At 31.4% G+C, this 18,182-nt stretch overlaps 1 protein-coding gene across 5 annotated transcripts in view; it reads right to left on the bottom strand.

The window, feature by feature from the left end:
- LOC126734698 (cell adhesion molecule DSCAM-like) overlaps window positions 1-18,182 on the bottom strand; it is a 466,019-nt gene that overhangs the window by 116,494 nt on the left and 331,343 nt on the right. The window lies entirely within an intron of this gene.

An 18,182-nucleotide genomic window follows, 5' to 3' on the forward strand; every position in this document is an offset into this window, starting at 1 on the left:
ACTCATAGAAAAAATAATTTTTTAAAATTTTAAAATAGGGTGCCATAAATACGTTGAAAGTTTTAATTTTTAATCAAGTAATCATGGAAAAATAGTTTTCTTTGCATTTTATGACTTAAATCTTTTACACGCCTATTTAAAATGTCCAAACCATTAATTTTGGTATTTACAAAATTTTTTTAAATAGCACATTATTGGGAACAACCACTTTTCAAATGCGATTTTTTTTTCCCAATAATTTAATATAATTATTTTTTATATCGGTTGATAAATAAGCCCATAAGAAGAAAAAAACTAATCTACAAAAATGAACAAACAGGAATTATTGTAGTGACACGTAATTTTTTAATGCAATATTTTTTTCAGTATTTTAATACGACATATTTTACCTAACATAACATAGGTATACACAAACGGTAAACAAACAGACAAAATATGAGGTTTACAAATTATTTTATTATAACATATTTGAAACGACCACCTTCTTGTCTAATGAAAGTACGTATGCGCGGGAATATAGCGTGCGGCATATCAACTTTTTCTTCATTGTTAAACATTTCAAATATTAGCAAATTTATTTATGTAACAAATAATAATCGCGCTTGACAAGATGTCATGTATTATGTCAATTAAAAAAATATTGAAGAACGAGTTAAAACGCAGCCTATTTAAGCTATTTTTATGCTATTCTATGCTATTTTTATTGAGTAAATGCGTTTATTTATGTGACTTAGTTTTTTTCTTCTTATGGGCTTATTTATTAACCGATTTAAAAAATAATCATATCAAATTATTGGAAAAAAGAAACCGCATTTTAAAAGTGGTTGTCCCCAATAATGCGCTATTTAAAAAAAATTAAGTAAATGCCAAATTTGATGGTTTAAATAGGCGTGTGAAAGATTTAAGTTATAAAATGTAACGAAAACTATTTTTCCGTGATTACTTAATTAAAAATTCAAAGTTTCAACGCATTTATGGCACCCTATTTTAAAATTTAAAAAAGTGATTTTTTCTATAAGTATAAAACAAAAAGTGGAAAATACAGTACTATTGTTTTTAGAATATTATTTTTTATCGAAATACTTAAAAATATACCAAGTGTCCCATTAAAAATAAGAAAGTTAGTGTCACTTCCTATTAAACTGGAAGTGATGGAAGATAATAGAATATGTCAAAAGAGGCTTTTATAACTATTCTATAGCTATACCAAATTTGTTTATCTTGAAAAGTAAAAAGGTTATTGAGTGTTCCCTTTTGTCTGTGTCAATCGGTATATTATATCACAAAAATAGAATCACTGCTGATTTGGCTAGATTAATTTTTAAAAGGCAAGTTGTCAGTTTCTAAGTATAATCAAGAGCTACGTTAATTATTTGGTAATTTAAACTACATCAGTACATTTAAAAGCACATATGTCCCCTACGTAATATAGGTGTTTGCGGGGTAATAAATTATTGGTAAATACTTCACGTGTAATGCGAAAGTTTCACCCAAACGCATGTACTTTAGTTAAGCTAATAGTATCTTGATGGTGAACCTCACCATGTTATTATATTAAAAGTTTTTTTAATACTTTTTAAACAATAGAAAGGATACTTTAATGGTACATATTTTTTACCATGGGCTCCAACAAATCAACAATACAAAGACAAAATACAAGACGAACCTGGTTTCAACTAAATTTTCGAAATAGTAGAGATGCAATCTTCAAGAGGGCACTTATATCAAAATATATTTAGAATAACTGAAAGCAACTAGAATAGCAAGTGTTATTCGTTAAAAAACGAAATATTTGATAGTTATAAGACACGTTAATAAGATATTACCCTTGAATGAATCATCGCTTTATTGTCAAAAAATTTTACAATTTGTAGACAAAGCTGATAAATAAAGTAAAACACAAAAACAAACAAAACACACAAACATAAAAATAAAACTAATAAAACAAATATACAAACTTATAGTAAGTATGAATAAATAAACAAATAGACAAAACACTACATAGCTACTAGCTACATAAAATAGTACATATAAAAACAATAAAATCAGTCTGTGTGTGTGAAGTTAAAATTAAGTATTAAAAAAATCGTTGATCGAGTAAAAGGCTCTCTCCAGTAGTAATGATTTTAATGCCTTACGGAAAGTAGGAAAAGATGTGATGGACTTGATGTTCAATAGCAAATGATTGTGCATTTTTTGCTTTGTACAATATATAGTTGTTTACCAATTTTGAATGTGGAGTAGGCAGATATAAATCATACTCCGCATTTCTGAAATGATAATTATGAGATGGCCTATCTGAATTTGATGAAACGTGCTTGCGAATTAGACAAACGGACTCATATATAAGTAGTGACGGCAAAGTTAGGATATTAAATTTTCAAAGAAATCCTGGCAATGAGCTCTATAATTAAGTCTAAGGGTATAACGCAAAGCTCTCTTTTGAAGTCTGAACATTTTGTCAAATTGAGTGACACTACACACACCCCAAAAAGGAAGGGCGTAACAAAGGTGTGATTCAAAGAGGGAAAAATACACTCTTATAGAGGTTGAGAGGCTAAGCTCCTTGGAAATTGATCTTAGCGCAAAACAAGCGAAGCTTAATTTTCTTGTTAAAGGGTTAATGTGCATGTCCCATTTTAACAACTTGGCAACAGTAAGCCCCTAAAAAATTTCACTGAGTCGGCTTCGTCAATGGGTGCGTTATCCAGTACAAACAGAGGTTGCAAATTATTTTTATAGGACGAAAATTTAGTTTTGGAGATGTTAAGGCATAAAAGATTAGAGTCGAACCATGCTTTGATAGAAGTTAAGTCACTTCATATGATTTTATGATGTTCGGCAATATCCGGATGGCTCCAGGTAAAACTAGTATCATCCGCAAATAGGCAGGTTCTTCCTTTAATATTCAGGCTAGCGATATATAAATATTCAGCAATGATAAATATGAGAAACAAAATAGGGCCAAGCACTGAACCTTGGCACTCCACATTCTATTGGCTTGCAAGAAGACATCGTAGTATCAATCCTCACAAGCTGACTCCTGTTATTGAGATATGTCTTAAACCATTCGAGGGGCATACCTCTAAACCCGTAGTGTTGCAACTTTTTATTAAGATATAGGTAGGTATACGCAATCAAAAGCTTTAGAAAAATCACAGAAGATTGTTGCCGTAGGATGTTGGTTGTTTAAGCTACAGTATACATTATTAAAAAGGGAAAACATAGCATCGTTTGTGCATTTGTTATTTAAAAATCCAAATTGTTGAGGAGTGAGTATTTTAAATTGCAGTAGAAATGATAGGAGCCTTTTTTTCACTAATCTTTTAATAATTTTTGATAGTGTGGGAAGAAGAGCAATTGAGCGATGGTTGGAAGACTGATCTTTATCTCTTTCTTTATGTAGAGGGTATATTATTGCCCTCTTAAGGCAGTTGGGAAAAACTCCTTTTTGAAAAGACAGGTTGATTAAATTTGTAAGATGGTTAAATGTACACTCTGGTAGGTTTAGAAACATGTTCAACGTGAGTCCATCAGTTCCAGAAGAGCTCTTATTTTTGATTTCCCTAATCGTACTGCGAAGCTCAGGTAATACTATTCGCGTAAAGAAAAAAACTGTGTAAATTCTCATCTGCACTAGAAAGATAAGAAAGTGGATCGTGTAACTACCACTGATACTAACCTTTATCGCTATAACTTATAAAAGTTACAAATAATACATAGAAAATAGAAAAGAATCTTCTTAAACGATCTAAAACTGTTTCTCGAAATAGCAGACCACCTTAAATAGAGATTAAAGATCGATAAAAAATTTAATGCAACAAAGTCCTACTATAATATAATCTAATATAATATAACAAGTTAGTCTAACCCAGATGCAAAAGTTCGACAAATACGCTAGTCTGTGACTGAAATGTAGTCTCACATAAATCGTATGGAGATAAATTATTTGATTTCAATTGTAATAGCAAATTCAACGTTATTGTAATTGGTGTAATGGTACAACATTATCTAATTAACTATAAATTTAAATGCAATCAATCTAAATATCTAAATAATCTGGCATATCTAATGTGATAAGTAAAACGTTTACTAACATAAAATATTAAATTTTCTACTAAAGTTTTCAGAATTTAATACACCTAAAAAACTTTAAATTTTAAAAGTACAAAGTGCTCAAAATACGTGACATTTAACGTTACCAATAAAACGACGTTATTATCGCATAGGAGGTTTCTTAAAGTAAAAAGCGTTCTCTTAAACGAATGTAATGTCCGCGAAAAAGTTCAACCGGAAATTGACGTATAAATATACGCCAGCTTGTTTTGTATTTGTTAAGTTTGATATTTGAGCCAGCTTTTTGATGTTAAAGATTGTTTTTTAAAATAATGTAGTAATTTTTATAGTTCTGCCTTATTGTTCGATTGAATTTGTTTACTAGATTAATTGTAAAAATTGTTTCTATTCTAAATTTATTTAATAAAAATGTAGAATATTTAATGCTTTATTTTTCACTCGTTTATTGTACTAATAATAAGCGTAACCAATTTGCTCTCGTGAAATATTTAAAATGTTTGGTCTAATTATTGCACACAAAAATAAAACAATTTAAATATTTATTGAATTTATTTACAATGCGTTAAATAAATATAAATTATAATTTTATTTTCCAGTATTGTGCGAATTTAACAATTTGATAATTATCACAACAGTTTAACAAACACAACATAACAACAAGATTTGCTCGAATTCTAGTACTCTACTTTTAATTTTAAATTTTTCTTTAATTTTACTTATATATAAATTAAATAAAACTTTAATTACTAGGACTTTTGACAGAAACTTTATGTAGAATTATGATCTTAATTTTATAATCAGCATGTTCATCTGTCTTTATAATTTCGAGCCTATTTTGTATTTTTAAAATTAAAATTGAATTAACAATGAGTGTTGTAAATTTCTCAGCTACTATCACCGATCTTTTTTTTGTCTTTACTAATGCAGTAAATTTATTCATATATGATTATTAAAGAACAACCGCAATCCCAATTTTCAATAAACTTTTGAAAAAACTACGAATAATTGATAACAAATAAGCTCTATTCCCTCTTGTCTATTGATAATAAGTTATTTGCTTTAGATTGTAAAAGTTATCATAATTATTATCATCATAATCATTCTTTTTATATTAAAGTATAAATTTTATCTAATATAACTAAAGAGTTATATTAGATAAAATTTATAATTATCCTTGTTATTTCCTTTTCATATTATGAGTATCCAAAAATCATTAAAAAGATATAAAATAGAGTTTTTGCAGATACATGCAAAGATATACTAAAAGTTTATTTTTAATTCAACCACCAAGATCTCTACTTATTTTTAAAGATAACCCTCTAAACTAAATACAGTTTTATCACACTATAAGATTGATAATATAACAAAAAATACTGTGAGTACAATGCTAAGTTAATTTGCTACCTAAAACAACAAAAACAAAAAAAAAAGATAAACATTTATTTCTTATAATTAACTTAATAACGGCTACAGCTAGCAAGACCAGCGACTAAATTTCAATTTTTTCGCACTTATACGGCGACACTATGGAGTATACAAATTTTGCCGGACAAAACGCCTTTTAAAACTACCCACTAGTTCCAATTAAATGAATATTTTCGCTTTAGTCGGGGCGATACAAAAAAGAACAAAACGGAAAAAGCGGCAATTCGCGCTTGTTATCGAAAATTTACACCCCCATTAACCTCCGTTTTACCCCTGTTTCCACCAACGGTCCCGTCTAATTTATTCAAACGTTGTGCCGTTCGCTTCTTTTCTTTTTTTTTTCCACTTTGTTCTCGAGGTCTAAGAAAAAGGGGCTTTTGTTTATTATTATAAAAAAATTAGGCATTTAAAGGCATTAACAATAAAATATCAAAAATAACGTAAAAAACATGATCAAGATAAATTGTCAAGGATAAACAAAGAAAACTTGAAAATTTAATATAAAGAAAAATGCTTTAAAAGGTTGAGAGCTATTATCGTAACCATGTTGTTGCTTTTCACCACTTGTACAAAAATGATAAATGGTCGCTTTAAATTAGGCAGTTGCAGCATTACCCTTATATTTTTAATGCAAGACCTGCATTGGAAATTTTGAAAAATAATTATTTTTCTATTGCACGAATTCAGCATTATTCATTCTCACATATAATTTTTGCATTTTTTAAAAATAATGTTTATAATGACGTCAATTTCTCAACTATTATCGTTGATTCTTCTTTAGTTTTTATGATGTAACTAGAGACTATTTTCAATACCACTTTTCAATTAACACTTGCATTATAATCAATTACAGAATAATATTTTAAATAATATTCAGGCTACCTGAACAAGGCTGAAGTAGAGAAAAATACTCCAAGGTTGCTATATCCTTCTAAATTAATATAATATATGTAAGTTGAGTGTTGTTTAATTCCTCAAATTTTTATTCCGGTGTTTACTGAACAAAAGTAATTTGAGGGAAATGATTTAATTAAATAAATGAACTCTCGCGAAGTAAAATCGTAGGCCGCGCAAACTTCAAAGACAAAGGCGCAAGTTTAGAGATTAAAATCCCGAGTATTGTCTGAGACAACTTCTAAAGAAATTAAACCCTTTAAAGATAGTGAAATTTCAGCGAAGAAATAGAATGCAAACAAAGAATCCGGAGATTTACTAATGCGAGAAGAGCCTCTTTTTTTCTTTGCTGTAGCCTCATAAATATATCTTGAGACCGTACCTTTTTCTAATTAAAATTTTTTATTTAACAATCAGTTCTGGCGAGTTAGGTGAAGCGAAATTAAAAATGTAATCTCGGGGCTTCTCAGACAGAAACTAGATCAGTTAATACCCTTTGGTTTAAGTAAGGTATAAATAATTAAGATAAATGGTTGCCTATGCACTTTAAACCATTATGGAATATAGTTGATAGAAAAAAATAGTTTTTTTTATAATAGTGGAGTATTAGTGAAAACAAAAGGTAAAACTATATATATACTATGAATATTTACGAATGAGCTTTAATAAAAATAACATTGGCTTTCTTAAATCGTCTCAATATTTTGCTGAAGAACGAAAACTACATACATAATTAATTTTTTAATATAAGCTACTATGTTGAGCACAAGAAGCCACATTTACTTAAATTGTACAGACATAATATCATAATAAAATAATAATTGTAAAAATGTTTTAATACTGTTTATGAAACTTGAAAATGATTTGGTTTGAAAAAGTTTTTGGCAATTTGTAATAACCGGATAAAAACTGAATGCCTTTGTCCTTCAAGGACTTTAAAAAATATTATTTAAAAAATTAGCATTTTTAGCTTTTGACTATAAAAAATTTAGAAATAAAAGTGATTAAATAAAGTAAAAGTATCAAATAACATATTTTGGATAAAATACAACTACTTAAAAAAATTCCTACGATTTGGTTAAATCCTTTAGGTTATTTGCTAGAGATAATGATATATTTTATTATAATTTCTTTTAACAGATAAAGTGAACATGACTGACTATAATAAATTACATTTATAATTGGTTAGCTTATGGGTGGTTAAACACGTTACAAAAATTAAAAAACGTTATAAAATCCAACAAAAAATCTTCAATACAGAAAATTTGTAACTAATCAAAAAGTTAAGCGTTAGAAAAATTAAGCACAGCATTTGCAAGAAATTAGTAAAATGACTTTTTTCAGCTGCCTTATAATACACAGCAAATCATTTAATATATACATTTTTTTAATAGATAAAACGAACATGATTGTATTTAATAAAAGATATTTAAGACTAGTTAGTTTCTGAATGGTTAAACGAAAAATTAAAAAAGCAAAACAAAATCTAATAAAAAATCTATAATACAGAAAAATTTAAGAGGTAAACAAATTAAGCGCACTATTCGAAAGATATGAGTAAAACGACATTTTTTAATTGCCTTATAATACACAGTATAACCATTTAATAGTACTGTCTAGGGTCCAAAAACAACTAACTCTCTCCTACCTGCAAAGATATGCGTTTTTGGAAGAAATGTTTGAATGTGAAGTTTTGGACGATGACCTGAATGGTAAATGAAGCTAAATTTCGAGTTTCGCTTATCAGCCATCTAGACTTTGTTTGAGTTTATTAAATAATGTCAACAACCATTTTAAAAATAAAAAATGACCTTAAACTACACAAACTATGAATGTAAACTCAAAAGTTAGCCTCAAAATCATATTTCAGGTTTTCATTTGATTGCGGTTCCGTGACTTTTTGATGACCCGATATATTGATGACACGATGTGTACGTCTTTAAAAAGAATAATAATATTACCATTACCATCCTATAGAAATAGCATATTCATACAGATAGGACAATTATGGCAAATAACCAGTACATTGATATTAGAAACAAAACCAAAATAATAACCGTTGTAGTCGGAGTATTGGGAACTACATCACAGGTGTTTTCCCGGCACGTCTAAAAAATCCCGGGTAACATATCATCATCTAGGGATATACAAAAATGTGCTATATGCGAGCAGCCCATATTCTTTGGCAAATATTAGATTGACACCAGAGATAAATTAATGACTTACAGAGTCGGGTGAAGTCTTTTACAAAAATATCAAATTTACACTATTTTGTTTAATATTTGTTTACAAAATTATATTTTGAAGAAGAAATCTTTTTATTAAAGTTTTTAATTACTTACTAAGTTTTATTACTATTTACTTACTATAAATTATACATAAGATTTGTATGTATGCAAGTTTGTAAAACAAAAAAATGCATAGATTCGATGTTTAAGTTTCTGCTCGGACTTGTCCGCGTTGTATTTTATACTGTTGGTTTTGTAAATTTTAAACTAAATTATAACCAAATAATTAATTATTAGTTGAAATGTATATCGTTCCACGGCTCTATGGGTTATTTAAATTTCATTAGCTTTTTGACAAAAATTACTTCTTAACAAAGAATAGGTAAAATTTGGCTATAAAATTTGGCTAGTAATAATTCACTAAATATTCATAATATAAACAATAAAGACAATATTGATTGTTTACCCTCTGATCTACCAGATTGCTACTATATATTTTAAATAGAACAAATTAAAATTTTTCATTTTATTATATTCTTCAGAAAATTTGTTAGACGTGGCAACATCATATTTTAAATTTGAATTTTTTTTTTGAAGCCAGTAATTTTTTTCTTAAAGACTACATTAATTGTAAGGTACTTTCTATAATCTTTTTTTCAATTCTTTTGGTAATAATTGACTCTAGATCTCACAAACATATTTACTTTATACGTAAAATGTGTAACAATTTTTTTGCATGACTACATGCACCCAAAATGTATGATCGAAACGTTGACAACTATTTTAAATAAGAAGGACCTTTATTTTGTCCTAAACCTACTTTTTAGTACTTCTATCACTGCTAAGGATCCTAATTCTAATATATAAAAAAAAAACGAAAACTATTAACAATTTTCCTAAGGTTATAAGAAATGCCCGAAATTATTTACATAATTGGTCACGGCAATATTTCGGTAAAATTATACTGCAAAAGCTAAAACGGTAAACAAAATGAAATATTAAAAGGAAACCAACCGACTTTATTTATTCGTTTACTTAAAATGCGGTTCCATTAAAATGACTTTTTATATTTAAATTTGTCTAAAATACAAACAAATTGTCACTGCCTCCGAAATATTCATTAGCATGTTTTCAATTTTACCTTTAGACAAATAATCATTAACAGACTTGGCTGGGAACTTTGTTTATTTTCGAATACAATGCACACGTCAGAAACAAAGACGAAACACATTTGATCTTCCCAAGCCTTGAGACAAGAGTAGAGAAGTTGGATTAAATCGATATTCTAAAATTACTTAAAGATTGTTTCGCTGTTGAGGTAACATCTAAAGTTTTAATAGAAATTTTGAAGTTAGTTCATAAAAACTTAAGCCTACAGTAGATCGAGTGTGAGCGGAAAGACATGTCTAATAAAAACAATTTTAAGTTAACAAAAATGTTTTTTATAGATCTACATTTTTCTATTGTTCTCTAGATACAATAAAGATACAGATAAAGGGTGTCAAGTATCTTTAAGTAATTAACAAAATTATGAAAAGTTGAATGTAAACTAATGAGGGTATTTTAGTTCATAATGAAAATCATATTATCTCTAGAATGTAAAGCCAAGAATGAAAGAAGTAAGTAAATTCATTAGAATTTAATTTTAACTTATAGTCATAAAAGTTATTACCTAGATCTCTTAAGTGCACACAAACTTTTTTACCAATATAAGCGGAATCACTGTAAAGTAAAGTAATAAAGAATTTTAAAGATCCAAAGAACCATTTTTTTTTACAAAAAGTGAACATATAGAAATATATTATTGTTAATAATGAATAAGTAAAGGAAACATTTAAATAACAGTTATTTATTAAAAAAAAACTAAAAGAGAAATAAAAGATAACGTACATGTTATTTTAAAGTCCAGCCAAGCTATAGAAGGTTCATTAAAAATGTTTTATTTTATTTTGTTTCATTAAAAACAAACAAAAAATAACAAGAATTTTTTGTAACGAAAAAAGAAAACTTTAAAACTATTTACAAGTATTGTAAATAGAATCAACAAATGTGATATAAAAAATAATCAACAGCAAATAAATATGATCATCCTAAAACATTGAATTCTCATAACATGTTATTTCCATTGAAATTTTCAGTATTTATACATGATTGCGAAATGATGACTCTCAAAATACGCCAAGCTCTAATAAGACACACATACAGTCGTTGCTTTATTTTGTCTATAACATTACAACTTATAAAGAATCAGTTACTAAAAACTGATCATTTCTTAATTTTTGGAAAATGTGTTCTACTTTTCTCATCTCAAGGGGCTCATATGTATTCTGAATACCATCCCTCGTCATTTCAAGAAAAATTCAACAACTTAACTGACCTTATTTATGTGTGTGTGGATATACTGCAGGGTGCCTTAAAGAAGGGCCAGGAAGTTGATCTCATATACACCGACTTCCACAAGGCCTTTAACAGGGTAAACCATCAAATAACTCAAATAGACTTAATGGTCTTAGCAGATTAAGTTGTACGCTGAACTAGCTGAGGAGTTAGCTCCTTGGTGTAATCCAAAATGGCTGGATTATTAACATCGCATCTTACCAAATGGTGCTTTCTTCGGGGCCTTACCCAGGTCTAGCAGAGGACCTGGTAAAGGCCAAATAAGACCCGTCTGCTAATCCACTCTAGTCCACTCTATCGGACCTTTACATCTCGATATGTAAATCTATTATTTCGGAACAAAATATTCAACTGTCTGCCGAAGTTTGTGAGATAGATTAGGTATTTGGGACTGAAAAAAATATATTAAATGTAGCACCAGTACTTAATGATTTTTTTAATGATATTTACACCTTTACAATATTACATTTAGCCCTTGTCAGAATATACAGAGTATGTATCTTCTCTCTGGAGCCCAAACCATACATATCACGTATTTAGGTTAAAAAGAGTTAGTAGAAGAAGTTAGTAGAAGTAAAAATGTCTGCTTAATACTTTAAACCATGCCAGGTCGAAGAAAAGAAAAGGACAGAAAACTGCTTTATAAATTGGTTCATTAAGCTACAGACTAAAATAGTCTATAGTGGAAGGGACCAATTTAACTTAGTTCACAAATCTCCTTACATGTACTATCTCGCAATGCTCGCTCGACACAAGCTTTTTATAAACTATTTCACAGGACAAACTGTATACATTGATTTATACCTCAGACCCCAAATACTAAGCAATGAGCTAAAAGTTTCTAATTTCCTTGTATCTTTTTAAACTTTTCTAAAAGTTTTGACTAGCCTTTACTTATATATTTTTCTCAATAATTATTATATCTCTTTGCTATTGCGAAGTTCTCGAATAAATATTTGATTTTAATTTATATTACTTAAGCTGGCTTAGTTAAGTTACATTTGTAATTTTGAATTAGGCTTGACCGATACAAAATTTATTATTAATAATTATCTAAGATTTTAATACTAGCAGATCAAAGATTAGAGATTGCTATTGAATTTAGTTATCCTGCGTACGCTAACGAAGGGGGGATTTAGCTAGGTGCAGAAATCTTATATTCTAAAGATACTCTAAAAGACAAAAATTCCATCAACAATTAGATAGGTAAATAGAAACTCGGTTCAAGACGACCAGATTACAGTCTCAGTTTAAACTTTTTTAATCCTTTTCATAGGTAAAATTAATTAAGTGACAGCCATGCATTGAATTAAATTGAATTGTCGAACAGTGGGCTGCCAAGGCAGTTCTGCATATAGGTCCCCTGATGGACCCGTCATGCCCCACCGGGGTTTACCAGAGCCCAACGGCCTTAGAGAAACTCATAAGGCTCTCTGGTCTGAGGGACTTAAAGTCACTCGGTAAGTATTTGAACCTGTCGCGCGTGAGTGCTGGACACTCCCCGACTACATGGTCAACGGTTTCATCCTCCTCCCAGCACCATCGGCATTCCGGGTTGTCCGCAATACCGATAGTATGGAGATGGCTTCTTAAGTGCCAGTGACCGGTTAAAAGACCTGTCACTAGCCGAACTTCGCGTATTTTTAGGCGTAGTAGATTTTTAGGGAGACAGGCAGAGGGCCCACCTATGTGCGCTTTGGCCTGTCTCATACCAGGGGACTCAGTCCATCTTCGGTGGGTCCACTTGTCCAGCAGACCCTTCATTGACGCGACCGCAACGTATTTGGCGATACCAACTATGGGTTAAGGCCCCATCGGCACATTCGCGGATCCCAGTCTGGCAAGAGAGTCCGCTTCCTCATTACCTGCATGGCCTGCATGGCCAGGTATCCAGACGAGCTGGATCCTGCAGCCAACCTGTACCAGTTTTTTCAGGACTTTTATGCACTCTAGTACAAGCTTGGAGCTTACCTTTGCGACCGTGATAGCCTTAATGGTAGCTCTGCTGTCCGAGCATATTGATACGACTGTATTGCGGTGTCCGCAGCTTAGGATTTTCTGTCCACATTTTAATACAGCGAATACTTCGGCCTGGAAGACAGTTGCGTGCTCCCCCAGTGAGTATGCCCTACTGGTATGTGGGATCCCACCACAAAGCCCTGATTCAGCTCTGTTATTTATTCTGGAGCCATATGTGTACCAGATGGTCCCTCTATTTAGCAATGCAGGTCTGTTGGAATGCTGCCAATCCTCTCTGCCTGCAATGTGCGTCACGAATTCCTCGCAGTCCACAGTCACTAGAGCCATGCAGTCACTGCCCATCAGAAGGAGAGTACAATCCTGTATCGCCCGTGACCAAATTTTTCCGTGACCGGTCTCGCCAGCACGTAGTTCGCCGAGGACGTATAGCCTGTACACAGTCCTCATTGCCTCGAATTGCACAACGAGGTCCAGAGGCGGAAGGTTCAGCAGAGTCTGAAGCGCTCTAGTTGGCGCCGTCCGCATGGAACCCGTTATGCTGAGGCATGCAAGACGTTAGACTCTGTCCAGTTGAGCTCGAATTTTCGCTTTCTCCGTACATGGCCACCAAATGATAGCCCTGTATGTGAGAAGAGGTCCCACAATGTGCGAGTAGATCCAGTGAAGGATCTTAGGAGACAGACTCCAGGTATTGCCAAAAGCCCGCCTGCAGGCCCATAGTGCGCAGGTGGCCTTCTTCATTCTGGTGTCTGCATGATCGTGCCAGAAGAGTTTGGGATCTAACTTGATTCCCAGAAATCGAACTATCCTGGAGTAATGCAGCTGCGCTCCACCTAGAGATATAATAGAGGGCGTGCCAAATTTACGTCTCCTCGTGAATAGTAGGAGCTCTGCTTTTTTGGGGTTAATCCTGAGACCCCCCGAGAGGCACCATTTGTCCACCATACGCAGGGCTCTCATCATAGGGCTCCGCATTGAGACGGCGTCTCTCCCTAGGCAAAGGATTACCAGATCATCAGCGTAGGCCTGTGTGTATAGGCCAACATTGTTTAAAAGATTTATCAGGCTGTCGACCACAAGGCACCACAAAGTAGGGAATAATACTCCTCCCTGCGGGCAGCCCCTAGCCGCCAACGTTTCGACAATGTCGTTGTTGAGCTGGGCGGATACATGACGTTTTGAGACCATGGCCTCTATCCAGCTAACCAAACAGGGTTCTGAGCCGCGGCTCTCGAGTGCTTGGCAGATTAATGCGAAAGGGGTGTTATCGAACGCCCTTTCAATGTCTAGAAACGCACCCAGACAGGCCTTGCCACTACCTTCCTCACGAGGTGGTGTAGGGCCAGGTCCGTGTATTTGCCCGGCTGATAGGCGTATTGGTGCACATGCAGTGGTTTGTTGACCAGGATGCTTTCCTTAAGGTACCGATCAATCAGCCTCTCCATTTCCTTCAGCATAAAGCTGGTAAGGCTGATAGGTCGGTACGATTTGGGATCTGTAAAATCGCTTTTTCCGGGTTTTGGAATGAAGACGACTTTCACTTGATGCCATAACTTTGGCTACGTCCCAAAGAGCAAGGGACGTCCTGAATAGTCTGACTATGTGTGGGGTTAGTACTTCTAACCCGTTTTGCAAAAGGCATGGATATAATCCATCCATGCCCGGAGATTTGAAGGGGGGAATGTCTTTATTGCCAATTTCACCCTCTCGCCATGCATTAGTTCTAGCAGAACTGTAAGATAATTTTCAAAACAAACACAAAAATTTTATCAGATCTGCAAAAAAAATACAACATCGCTAACAACGACACAATAACAATAGTATATGATATATAGTTAGATGGGGAAGAAAAAGAAAGTCATATTGGTACAACTACAAACATAGTAAATATTGGTTTACATTGTCAAAGGCAGATAACCTGGCTAAGGACCATTAGAAAGACCGCCAAAAATGTGATAATGCAACTAGAATTCTAATAGGTGGGCGAAAATAACCTTTGCAGTGTTCTTCTTAAAGAATAAGAAAAAACTTTAATGCAAAAAAAATTAGAAGTGGGAGAAGAACAAGAATTTAATAAAATAAAATAGGATTAATCAATGAGCAGTATACAAATGAAGCAAATGCTAATCAAGTAACTCTATTGTAATGTATATATATTGTATATGTAACTAACACAACTGATGTTTCAAAGTTTATTCTTACGTCTTCTATAAAATTTAGAATGCATAATATAAGAGAATAATATATACGACAGCTTCTGTCCCAAGCCAAAGAAAATATGCCTGTAAATTTTTTAATAACCATTGTAAAACTATCTATTTTCTAAATGATTTACAGATGTCCAATAACCATCTCATCATATAAATTAAATAGATTTTTTGAATTATCTTTCACGTATGCAATTTATTATATAGATATAAAAAGAACTTGAGTTCTAAACCCTTTTACACCATCTTCCGCTCATCCCTATTCTAAACATTCATTAAAAGCGAAAAAAAAAGCAGTCTTAACACAAAACATGTGTTCCACAAGTGTCTGAGTGTCAGAAGAACCATCGATTTTGTCGGCAACAAGCAGATAAATTGAGAAAATATTTGTGAGTCAATTTTTCACATATGGACAAAGAAATACCGAGGCAAGGCATCATGTGTGTCACCAAACGGAAGTTAACAGGATATAGAATATAGCAAAAGATGGATTACTGATGTCGGAGAAATTGGCTGTGAACCTATATTTTTTATAATATTTTCTATTTAGAACGCAATTATTATTATATTACATTTTGTTCAATAGCTCGATTTATAATTAAAGTTATTATTAGATAATATTTCTTATTAATGGATATGCGGCAACATTTTTTTCTTTTTGATTTTATTTGAAACATATCCATCTGCTACTTTTTTTTTAATCCAACAGCTTTAATCGTACAAAATCAGCTAAATTCAATTTCCTCCTTTCTGAAAAATGTATTTTCCCGAAGTCTCTAGGAAATAAAATTGTAAAAGACATTTTAGAAAGGACAGCTGATAAAGTCAGTTCTGTGAGCGTTACCTAAAAAAAAATTATTCTAAATCGTTAAGGCATATCGTAATTTTTATCTCTCAGGAATATATTTAGTTTTCATAATTATTCAATAACAATATTTATTTAAGCCATTACAGGCTTATTCTTTTAACATGTTTATACAAAATTAGAAAGGTTATATTTTGTGGAATTTTATATTATAGGTAAAACTGCATTGAATGTAATATATATATATTTGAAAAAGTCAAATTCCGAAATGACCTAGTTTTAAAAATCACGGACTTTCTAGAGTACAAGAGAGTAATTATAAACAGTGTGTCTTAATACAATAAGAAGTTTTTATATTGAAGTCACTTTATGCGTCCTATTCCTAATAAGAATCTCTTTTTGTATTAAATTAAACCACTTTAAATATTGATTATGGCTATAAAAAACTTTTATAGTTCTTCTAGTGGTTTAAAAAGAACCAGTGCCGTAATATTACATAAAGAACTTTATTAAAACTTCGATCCCCATGTCCAATAACCGTTAATTTTATAGCCGAGTCGAAGTTTGCTCTTTGTCAAAAGTCAATTCTTTGTCAATTTAGTTGCGAATGCAAAAGTTAACGGGAGTGCACTTGAGTTTTTGAAGTCGTGCTTTTGAAGTTTTAGAGCTTCGCAATTCCTAATCACGAGACTTGAATTGAATTTTAGCTCATTGCCCGAATCAGTCGGGGGAAAAATAACAAACCGTGGACATTTTATTTAAGACTATTTCTGGAATTCAGACCGAGGGAATTTTCGGCATTTCGGAAATAAAGAAAACCCGAGGGTCGTCTGACTTGTTCTTTTTTTGTTAGTCGTATATGCGCTTTCAAAAACAAACTGACATGTATTATATTATTTGAAATTCCAGGAATATTGAACTTTCTATAATAAATAAGCAACATTTTAATATTTTATAGTTTAATATAGATCATCAATCTAAGTATGTAACTATTTTTTCCTCCAACAAAGTTTTACATTTAGTTAATCAAATATTTAAAATTTTACAAAAACGTTTAAAGCACGAATGTTCGAGGACTGAGTTTAAAAAAATTTTATAGGGATTTTTACGAGAAAATTAAGCCCATTGGTATGAAAAATCGTTATTGAATCACATATGGCAAAGCGTGCATCACAAATCCATTTGAGTATAGATTAAAATTGAATTGGACAAAACGTAATTTTTTATTGAAAAAGTATTATTATTTACTAAACTTTTAAATTATTATTTGGTTTATTTTGGTTTATTTTTCACATTTAAGACTCTATAATACAGTTTTGAAATTAATTACTTCTCTAATAAAACGTCTTAAACGTAAAACTTTATACATTCCGAGGAGCGGAATGCTTTTAGTCAGTACAACTATTCCGTTTATTATTCTATTCGAAATGTTCAGGTTTATGAACATTGACAAACATCAAACAAACAACGAACTGTGAACGGAACGCAGGTATAGAAAGGATGAAAAGCGGGTCATAAGTAAAATAGCGCAAGAAAAAATCGTAATATCATTTGTGTCTACGAAGATTTCTGTCAGTTGTCCTTTTTCCTACTAAAAGAATAGAGAACCTTCTAAAAAATATTGAAACTATTTTTGTTTATTTTTTTTTGTTATCGGAACTAAATGTTGAAAATTGAACTATTTGTTCTATTTCTGTTCATAAGACCTTCTTAAAAATAGATCTATACGAAACCTGAGGTTAGAAAAGTTTTTTTTTTCAAAAGAAGTAGAAAAATGTGCTTAATACTTTTTTTGCTAAAAGCTTTTATATTATCTCAAGTAATAAATAATGGATAAAAAGAATATATCGCTTCCATATCCATTCTTTGAATATTTACTAATAAAACTTAAGAGTTTTTTTTAAATAGTGAATAATTCAAAGGCCATAAATACGCTTCAAAGAACGTTGTTAACCACAAACTCATAACTAAAGACTGCACAAGAAAATGTATCGTTAATACCAGAATAAAAGTAATGCTTTATGGCTTTCTGTTATGTAATTAAAACTCAGAATAGTTAGGAGTATTTAGGGGTAGTTAGAAGTATTAGTTGCAGATTAGGAGTAAAACTAAATAAAATCACATAAGAGCAAAACAAAAGAAAAGTTGTCAAAGCTAACGTACTCAACG

The sequence above is a fragment of the Anthonomus grandis genome, chromosome 3 (genome assembly GCF_022605725.1).
Source record: "Anthonomus grandis grandis chromosome 3, icAntGran1.3, whole genome shotgun sequence".
Taxonomy (NCBI): Eukaryota; Metazoa; Arthropoda; class Insecta; order Coleoptera; family Curculionidae; genus Anthonomus; species Anthonomus grandis.